This window comes from Nicotiana sylvestris, chromosome 3 (assembly GCF_000393655.2).
Source record: "Nicotiana sylvestris chromosome 3, ASM39365v2, whole genome shotgun sequence".
Taxonomy (NCBI): Eukaryota; Viridiplantae; Streptophyta; class Magnoliopsida; order Solanales; family Solanaceae; genus Nicotiana; species Nicotiana sylvestris.
In genome coordinates, this window is record NC_091059.1 from 32104033 (window position 1) to 32114500 (window position 10468).

Here is a 10468-nt window from a genome sequence, read left to right on the forward strand (position 1 = left end):
GGGTCAGTGGGCAATTTGTGAACCACTAAATTTGTGCTTAATCCAGGCATATCGTCATAGGACCATGCAAAAACATCTTTGAATTCCATGAGGGTTCTGATCAATTCTTCCCTGACATTCGGCTCAATGTGGATGCTGATTTTGGTTTCTTGGACGTTATCAGCGTCTCCTAGGTTTACAGCCTCAGTGTCATTTAGGTTAGGCTTGGGTTTTTCTTCAAATTGGCATAATTCTCGGTTTATCTCTTCGAAGGCTTCACCTTCATCACATTCAGATTCATCATCACAAACGACCTCTTGCATCATTGAGTCAGATTCAGATTGATTTATTAGACTAGGTCGAAGATCCGCTGTGCATGCCATGTCATTAGAACCAGTAAAAAGAGTACTGTTCAGAAAGAAAAAGAACAAAACAAAAATTAAAATGGGACAAAAGAAAAGAACTTCATTAACTTGCGGGATAAAAGGGTTCACACTTTTACAAAACGAAAGTAAAATTTGGATTACACCCTTGAATAATCCGGACAAAACAAAACACACAAAACATAAATCAAAGCCTACTACCAAGACTCCCCTCGGACAGGAAGAGGAGTAACCGTCCAATTGTTGGTCTTGGCCTCAGGCCCCACAAACTGTATCTCTGCTCTGCTGGACCCTTCTCCAGCCTCCACCACACTGACATCCGTGAATAGCCTTTCAAAACTCTGATTCAGGTCTTCATTTATACCGATCAAAGGTCCTAGAATCTTTGAGACCGGTGACCCCTTGGCACTTGCTTTAACAAAAGACCTTGAGAGGCGTGGCACCGGTTTAGGCAGAAACCAGACCCTCTTCTTCATTTTTCGCGCTTGCTTCCTATCTGCTGCGGTTGGTTTGAACCCCAATCCAAAATTTTCCAGATTTTTAGGAAGGGAGACAGGTTGGACAATCCCTTGAAGCTCGACTCCCAGGCCTTTTCCCGGCACAAATCCATTACCCAGCATTTCTGAGACCATCATGACTGTTGCGGCAGCTACCCTAGGGTGCGGGATGATTTCTCCTTCAGAAATTTTGTTGGCCGACCCTGTATCGAAAATCTGGTAGACCCAAGGACCTTTGTCATCAGCGGTCTCTATGAAAGGTACAATGGTTCCGCCCATGGTGCACGTTGTATCCTCGCCGTGTAACACGACCTCTTGTCTTTCCCACTCGAACTTCACCATCTGATGTAGGGTGGAAGGCACCGCTTTGGCTGCATGAATCCATGGTCGACCTAACAGCAGGTTGTAAGATACCGTGGCGTCTAATACCTGGAATTCCATGGTAAACAGGACCGGACCGATGGTCAGTTCAAGTACAACATCCCCTACAGTGGCTGTTCCGTTTCCGTCAAACCCCCGGACACAGATGCTATTCTTCCGGATTCTTCCGCGGTCGATCTTTAACTGGTCCAGAGTGGATAATGGACAAATATTGGCGCTTGAGCCGTTATCCACCAATACTCGAGTTACCACCGAGTCTTCACATTTGACGGCTAGGTATAGAGCTTTATTGTGCTCCGTACCTTCCACCGGCAGGTCATCATCTGAGAATGTTACCCTGTTCACCTCGAAAATCTTGCTGGCAATGGTTTCCAGGTGGTTTACAGAAATCTCACTGGGTACATGAGCTTCGTTCAATATCTTCAGCAGGGCCCGACGATGCTCCTCAGAATGGATCAGTAACGACAACAGTGAGATCTGGGCCGGTGTTTTTCTCAGCTGTTCGACCACAGAATAGTCCTGTACTTTCATCTTCCTCAGGAACTCTTCAGCCTCTTCTTCGGACACAGGTTTCTTGGTTGCAACTGGGTTGGTTCTTCTTAGCTCCACCGGAGCAAAACATCGACCTGATCGAGTCAGCCCTTGCGCTTCACAACTGACTTCTTCCACCTGTTTTCCTTTGTACATCACCACCGCCTTTTCATATTTCCAAGGCACAGCCCTGCTGTCAATCATCGGCAGCTGGACCACAGGCTTTATGGTCACCCGTTCTCTACATACCCCTTTCAACACGACCGCCGGTGTGGGCGGGATCCCTGGTATTACCAACTTGCTTGGCTCGGGTTTGCTTGTTATGGCGGACGGGCTCTTTCCCAATATCACTACCGGCTTGACGCCTTCTCCCTGCGACTGTACACTCGTTCCTCCACTGGTTGAGACTTCTTTCGGGGCGGCTTGGATCATCATCACTGTTTGTGAGGGTTTTCTCAATTCTCCTCCCTCACACACCAACTCAATCATGTGAGTTTCGTGGTGCGCTGGCAGTGGGTTTTGGTTGATGTTAGGAGCCTCCGGTGTCTGGACCTCGATCTTATTGGTGTCAATAAGATCCTGTATGGCATGCCTTAATTTCCAGCACTTCTCGGTATCATGCCCGAGCATCCCTGAACAGTATTCACAACTGATTGATCGATCCAAGTTCTGAGGTGGGGGATTTGGTTCTCGAGTCTGGACAGGACTAACCAAACCCAATTGCCTCAGCTTGTGGAACAAAGCGGTGTAGGTTTCTCCCAACTCCGTGAAAGTTCTCTGCTTCCGCAACCTGTCATTCCTAGCATCTGGATTTCCCCGGAAGCCTGCCCCTGAAGGGTTTCTATACGCCCTCGGTGGAGGATAGGTGTTTTGTGGTGGTGCATATATGTTCTGGGGAGCCGGCGCGCGCCATTGTGGGCGAACCGGAGGCTGAGTGTATGCTTGGGCCTGGTGTACGGAACAATGTGGTTCTCGAGGCGGATAGAAATTTTGTGGTGGGTTGTATGGGTAGTTTGACCTGTGAGGTCTGGGTTGGTTGTAGTGCGGCCTGCCAGCCCTGGACCAACTGCCTGCCTCGATCGTGGCAACCTCTTCTTTCTTTCTTCTCAGCGCACCTCCCGTGCCGCTTTGAATAGCCTGGGTTGTGGCTTTGAGTGCCGAATAGTTCAAGATTTTGTCAGACCTCAGACCCTCTTCTATCATGACCCCTATCTTGACCACCTCGTTGAAAGATTTTCCAACTGTTGTCACCAAGTGACCAAAGTAGGTTGGATCCAGTGTCTGCAAGAAATAGTCCACCATCTCTCCCTCTCTCATGGGAGGATCGACTCTAGCTGCTTGTTCTCTCCAGCGGAACCCGAACTCGCGAAAACTTTCCCCGGGTTTCTTCCCAGTTCTCAATAATGTGAGACGGTCAGGGACTATCTCGAGATTGTACTGGAAATGACCTGCAAAAGCCTGCGCCAGATCATCCCACGTGTACCACCTGCTGGAATCCTGCCTGGTATACCATTCTAGTGCAGATCCGCTCAGACTTTGGCCGAAATAAGCTATCAGCAGCTCATCCTTGCCGCCTGCCCCCCTCATTTTGCTACAGAATCCCCGCAAATGTGCCATGGGATCACCGTGCCCTTCATATAAATCAAACTTAGGCATCTTGAACCCAGCCGGGAGTTGGACGTCTGGGAAAGGGCACAGATCTTTGTATGCTACGCTGACTTGATTGCCCAGCCCGTGCAAGTTCCTGAAGGACTGCTCCAGGCTTTTGAACTTTCTCAATACTTCATCCTGTTCAGGGGCCTTAGCCGGCTTCTCAATCTCTGCCGGCACTTCCAAATGTGGATTGTAAGCCTGTGGTTCGGGGGCATGAAACGTAGGCTCGGGGGGGTAGTATTGTGTATCGTGAGCCTGAAACAATGGCTCACTGGTCGTTCTTTGCAAAGGGGCTGATGTTGGTCCCACAAAAATGGGAATATTGGGTGTTGGGAGAGGTTGATGGGGTGGTGGAGCTTGGGAATCATGAGGGCTTCTTTCTTGATGATAAAGGGGATTTGGGCGGCTTGTGGAAGGGCCAGAGTGAGGGTATTCCGGCATGTGCCCCAGTGTTTCAGGGCTCTTTTGTGTTTTGGCTATGGCTAGCTGCATTGCATTCATCTCTAGTCCCATCCTTTCAATCTTTTCCATCGCTTCTTTTAGCAACTGGCTCATCGGCCTCTCTTCCTCATTACTATTCTCTGAAGTAGTCATGCTGGTTGCTATCGGTCCCTTGGATCTGGTTTGATAGGAGTGTGCTGCCAGAGTTCTTTAACAACTTTTTTGTTTGATTCAGACAACAACAAACTTTGTTAGCGTTAGAGTTTAACAGATTTGATCATAACACATAGAGGATGCAATGCACCTAGGCAGTTAATCGTTTCTACATGCTTTGCTTCAAACAACATGCGTCATCCCGGTTTGCTCATTCGTCCCCTTTTAAAGTACTTTGGGAAACCCTGTGTTTTATTTTATTTTGTATTTTCTTTTCTTTCTTTATTAAAAGCGGTCGAATCTTATGGGGATTGCCTACGTATCACGTCCCCGCGTGAATCAGACCAGGCGTAGTTCTGCCTTAAAGTAAAGAAACACAAAATTCTTGTGAAATCGTTAAATTCATTCTCAAAATTTTGCTATTACAAATTACTTCAAGCAAGGAATAGCAATAGTACAGACTCCACAGTTCTTAACCCGTTTTGACTAAAAGAAAAGAAAACAACATATGGAAAAGCAACAAAGCCAAATAAACAAGACTCAACCAAAGATTAATTTTCCAACTTAGGGGCCCGCGAGGCATCATTCGGCCTTTCCGCGGCCCTTGGTGTGAGGTCCCTCTGCAGGCTTTTCAACTCATTCATGATTCGGTGGACGCAACCCATGATGGAAACAAGGAGGGTCTTCCGAGGCATTTGCTCGCATGCCAGGCATCTCATGTAGATGTAATGCCCAATCTCGTCGATCCTTCCTCGAATGTTGTCCCTTTCTGCGAACAAATGCCTTATCTGTCGGTTCTTCAATCCCAGTGTTTGCGCATTGTTGGCAAGCTGATCCTGGAACATCTCCATTTGTCTTTCCATTCTTGTCATTGCATCGTAACATCGCCTTCTGTCGGCTTGGGCATCTCGTGCTTGTTTGACGATCCGATCATGTAGAGTGGAGTTTGTCTCCCTTAATATTCCGACGCTCATTTCATAATCCCTTATGACCTGTTGCAAACGCTGCTTCCGGGCCATTGTGTACCTTGTCCATCTGACCTTCATCCTTGCTATGCAAGCTTCTGATTGTTCTAATTCTTCTTGGCTCTGGATGACCTGACTTCTCAAACTTGCTATCAATCTTTCGTCAGAGCGACGCTTCTGTCGGTCAACGTTACTCTTACTGGCTTGGCGAAGGCGGGCCTTCAAGGTTTGGTTTTCTTGGGCTAGCTTGTTTCTTTCAGCCTGCTCCGAGGCGACTTGCACATTGTTCTCAAATACAAGCCTTTCGACTTGTTGCTTTAGCTTCCCGATTTCCACCTGGTAACCTTCCTCCCTTTTTAACCATCCCCATTGCTCTTGTGAATCATCTGTGAAGTGTTGGACGTGTGCCCTTTTAGCAGGTCTTTGCCGAATCTGAAACCTTCTTTCGAACCAAGCATCGTACTTTGGGTCTACCTCACCTTTAGCTAGTTCTCGCACCATGGTCTTGGGCTCCAAGAATCTACATTCATGCCACAGTTTTCTAATCTTCCCCTCGGGGAATATGACTCCCGGGCTTAATTCCAAGGCATGCTTGCTCAGATCTTCATCAGTAGGGACTACTTGAAACCTGCCCAGTTGTCGTAATACCCGATGAGGGGCATATGGCTGGATGCTGCGAAGCCCCATTAAGAGAACATGACATTCTTCAGCCGACATGTAGATCACCTCAGTATCAGTCAACCAACCGAATGCCCATTCAATTTGGTCGGCTGTTGTTGACCTTAACCGTGTAAACCACGCTTCGACACCTTCAGGAAATCTGGCGCCTGTCATGCGCTTCTTGAATCCGCTGATACAATTCCTCTCGGTCAACCCGTGGTTCATGTATCCTACTCGGTGATGGAGATGTTCCTGCATCCATAGCTGAAGTAACAGGTTGCAACCTTGGAAGAACTTGCCTCCTTCTCGGCATATAGTCAGAGCCCGGTAGATTTCGGACAAAATCAAAGGAACCACAGTACTATTGGTTCTTTTGATTGCCACGTCGGCCATCCCTACCAGACCTATCTCTATCTTTTTATCCTTCCTTGGACAGACCATGACTCCCAAGAATGCTGTGATAAAAGCCAAAGTACGTCTTGCTTCCCATTTGTTTCTGTTCCCGCCGTGAGTTAGCCCAAGGTTCGGTTCCTCGAAACCCTGCGGGGTTCCGTACCGCTGATACAAGAAATGGAGATCACAATATCCTCTCGATAAATTGTCATGTTGTACCTTCCGACTAATGCTTAGTAGATCCAGAAACGCATGCGGAGACACTGGCCTTGGCGAAAGCAAATATTGCCCTCTTAACCTCTCATTCAATCCCGCATATCCGGCGACTTCCTCAAGTGTTGGTGAAAGTTCAAAGTCAACAAAACGGAATACATTGCGGGTTGGGTCCCAAAATGGTATTAGAGCTTCAAGAATATCTGTCCTTGGCCTAACGCCCAACAAATTTACAAAACCTCCCAATATTCTTCCTACTACCTCTTTGCTATTGGCTTCCAAATCATTCCACCACATGTGGAGTTGTAGGGGGACCTCGCTGAGGGCCGAGAATGGTTCATTTTGCTCTGTGCTCATCCTGCACATTTATTAAGGTGACCTTTTAGGCGAAAACAGAAACCTTTATTTTGACTCTAAACAAAAATCTTGGAAAACCAAACAAACAATATATGTATTTATATACATGTGTGTACATATATGCTTTATGGTATATCATTATTGGTAAAATGAAAAAGGGAGTTGGACCCGATGAGGGTTGCCTACGTATCTCACATCCGGTGAGAATCAAACCGACGTAGTTCGGGTTATAAACTAACTAGCTTATTATTTTATTTTATTTATTTTTTTCTCTTTTTTTTTGAAAATAGAGTAAAATAAAATAAAAACTCACTCCTCATTCCCAGCTTGCCATTTGTTTTTTTTCTCTTTTCCTTTTTCCTTTCTTTTTCCTTTCTTTTTTCATTCTTTTTTCATTCTCTTTTTCATTCTCTTTTTCGTTTCCTTTTTTTTCTCTTTGTTGTGGTCGAATCTTATGGAGATTGCCTACGTATCATGACTCCGCATGAATCAGACCTTGCGTAGTTCGGACCAATAAAAGATAAACAATAATGAACATTTTTTCTTTTTCACTTTTCATATTAAAACAAACTGAGTTTCAAGGGTTTAAAGATGACCTACCAACTTGAAAATCAAACAACCCGCCTATTTTAATCAAAAGGTTTACAAGCTTTAAAAACAAATGGCCAACTTCCTTCTTCCATTTGCTAATTTTAACCAAATGGTTGTTTTTGCAAACGTGGCCCTTTCCAACTCTCACATGAATTTTGAGGCCGAGGAGGATTATTTTATGACGCTTTACAAACTTGTCCATTCTTTTACGAAAATAACCTTTCGACAACTGAAAGATACTCTAAGGCTATTTCGGCAAGAACGGTTTAAGACGCGGCCGAAGCTGGCTCGGCTTATTATGACAAAATTTGAATGGTATTCACCTGACCGCCGACTCTTTGTTTTTTTTCAAATCACAATAAAACTTGGTGTTGCACAACACGTCCATTCAGCGTCTCGGGGACGAAGGTTTAAAAGGCTGTGTGGGTCAACTAGACCAAAAATCTTAAACATGACCCAAAAAGTGATTGTTTAAGCAAAGTCAGCCTTCCGGCGTCCCTTTCGGGAACATTCGGCTATTTATGACAAACAACATCTCCTGACTTAGTTATGGCTCTTTTATTGTTTTTCAAAAATAGGAAACTCAATATTGCAAACACGGCCTGTCAACATCTCGGTGACGAAGATTTTTAAGGCTGTGTGGGTCAACTGGACCAAATCTTAAAAAATGACCCGAAAGTGGCCGTTTATGCAAAGTCAGCCTTCCGGCGTCCCCTTCGGGAACATTCGGCTATGTCTTGATAAAACAGCGTCACCCGACTTCTTTATGAAAAAAAATTAAAATTTTGACATTTTTTATTATTTTTTTTACTATTATTTATTTGTTTTTGGCTTTTTAGCAAAAGGTGGGGTTGGGCCCGATGAGGGTTGCCTACGTATCTCACATCCGGTGAGAATCAAACCCGCGTAGTTCGGGTAAAAGAACTACTTTAAAAGAAGAAATGAAGTATATTTTTTGGATTTTTGATTGATCTTTTTTTTGAAAGAAATACTTCTAAGATATATTTTTGAATTTCATTTGCTTTTTCTTTTATTCTAAAGAAGAAAAATATATTTTTGGAATTTTACCTTTAATAAAAGAAACGCACTAAAATGTTTTTTTTTGAATCTCGAATTTTCTTTTCAATTTTTGAAAGAAGAATCAAAATATTTTCGGATTTTTATTATAAATATATATATATATATATATATATATATATATATATATATATATATATATATTTAAAACAATTAGAAAGACTTTCTAAAGAAGTGAATAATGGAGAAAATATTTTTGGATTATTTTAATTTTGGCATTTTCATAAACAAATAAATAAACCTATTTTAAAACAAGACCCCTTTTTTTTTACTTTCATTTTTATGGCAAGGCAAAACAATGATGATTTTTATACTTTTCCTTTGCTTTTAATAAAACAAACTAACATGACATATATTTTTTTTATTTTTCCAAAATTTCGTCAGGGTTTTGATACCTACTCGGACATTGGTTTTTTCCTTCTAAAAATAAGTAGTTATATCTTTACACTGTCACTTTCTCATTTTTTTTCACTATTTTCTAATTCGTTGAAAATGATGACAACATACAAACTTTTTTTGAATTTTCATTTATATATATATATATATATATATATATATACATATTTAATTTATTATTATTTTCAAAAATGTGGCATGGGAGACATAAGGATTTCCAAGACATCTTGGATTTCGCAAATGTTCCCCATGCGCTTTTTCCAACATATGAAGCGTGGGGGACATATGGGAATTCCAAGACTTCTTGGATTCCACAAATGTTCCCCATGTGTTTTCCCAAAAAGCAAGCGTGGGGGACATAGGGAATTCCAAGGCTTCTTGGATTCCACAAATGTTCCCCATGCTTTGATTAAAATAACATCATGCTGGAAATGACCAAATGACCCATTCGCCCTTGACTGAATACAACATGTAGCACATAGGATGCCATAAGATGGTCTATTATTTTCAGGTTGCTTGTCCTAGACGGACCCAACCCCTGTGTTGAGTCCCCTAAGTCAAATGCACATGATGCAAATAAACGTTCCTACTAGGGATCCGGCATGTGGCTTTGTTATACTAGGTTCAGAACCTGGGTATTTGTTCTAGACATGGCTTACCCGAGCGGACAGCTCGAGCCGAGGGGGGGCAGCGTACCGGGAATACAGAAGCTTCACCGGCTTAGCAACTTGTCCGAACCTCGTTCTAAATTGGGATTTGACACTATACAGAAAAGAAGTCGTACGAAGTACACCCTTCTTCATGATTCAGAAGACTCAGAGAGGAGATGGGTTTCGGCACAATTTATATACAGTTCACATAATATCAAAGCGGTAAAAGCAACATTTAGCACATTAAGCTCAAAACATGTAAAAATCAAATAAAGCCAAATATAACAATTTATTTAAGCTCGAATTTCTAACCCTGAACCAGTGGTTCTGGGTTATAGGCTCCCCAGCAGAGTCGCCAGAGCTGTCACACCTCCTTTTTCCGCGCCCGAGGGGGCGCAAGGGAGTTTTTCCAATTAAAGGACAATCGAGACGGGATTGGTTTATTTATTTCAGAGTCGCCACTTGGGAGATTTAGGGTGTCCCAAGTCACCAATTTTAATCCCGAATCGAGGAAAAGAATGACTCCATATTACAGTCTGCGTACCAGAAATCCGGATAAGGAATTCTGTTAACCCGGGAGAAGGTGTTAGGCATTCCCGAGTTCCGTGGTTCTAGCACGGTCGCTCAACTGTTATATTCGGCTTATTTATCTAATTTTTAATACAATTATGAGCCATGTGCAAATTTTATCTTTTACCGCTTTATTATCATTATTTTTTAGGAATGTGAACATCGCTTAAAACATATCTTTGGACTGTGTCACATGAAATGCACCCACAATCCGCAACATATTTTATTTGATGTTTTAGGATTTGGATTTGGGTCGCATGAAATGCACACCCGAGTTTAGGGAGATAACATTATTAAAGGCGCGCCTAAAGCAACTAGCGCATTATTATTTTTTGGTAGGGCCGCGAAATTTGCTAAACGGCCCGTCCCAGAATCTAAGTATTTAATACACATATTTTGTGAAGGCTCCGCAATCTGTACATTTTTATTTTTTTGGCGAAGCTAGTCTCGTTTTTTTTTGTTTATTTATTTATTTATTTTAGAAAAAAAAAGAGAGACAAGGCTAAAATAACTACATTTTGTTTTGCTACTTTGCGAGGTCATGGGTTGTAGATTAAACTTATTTGATGAAACGAATA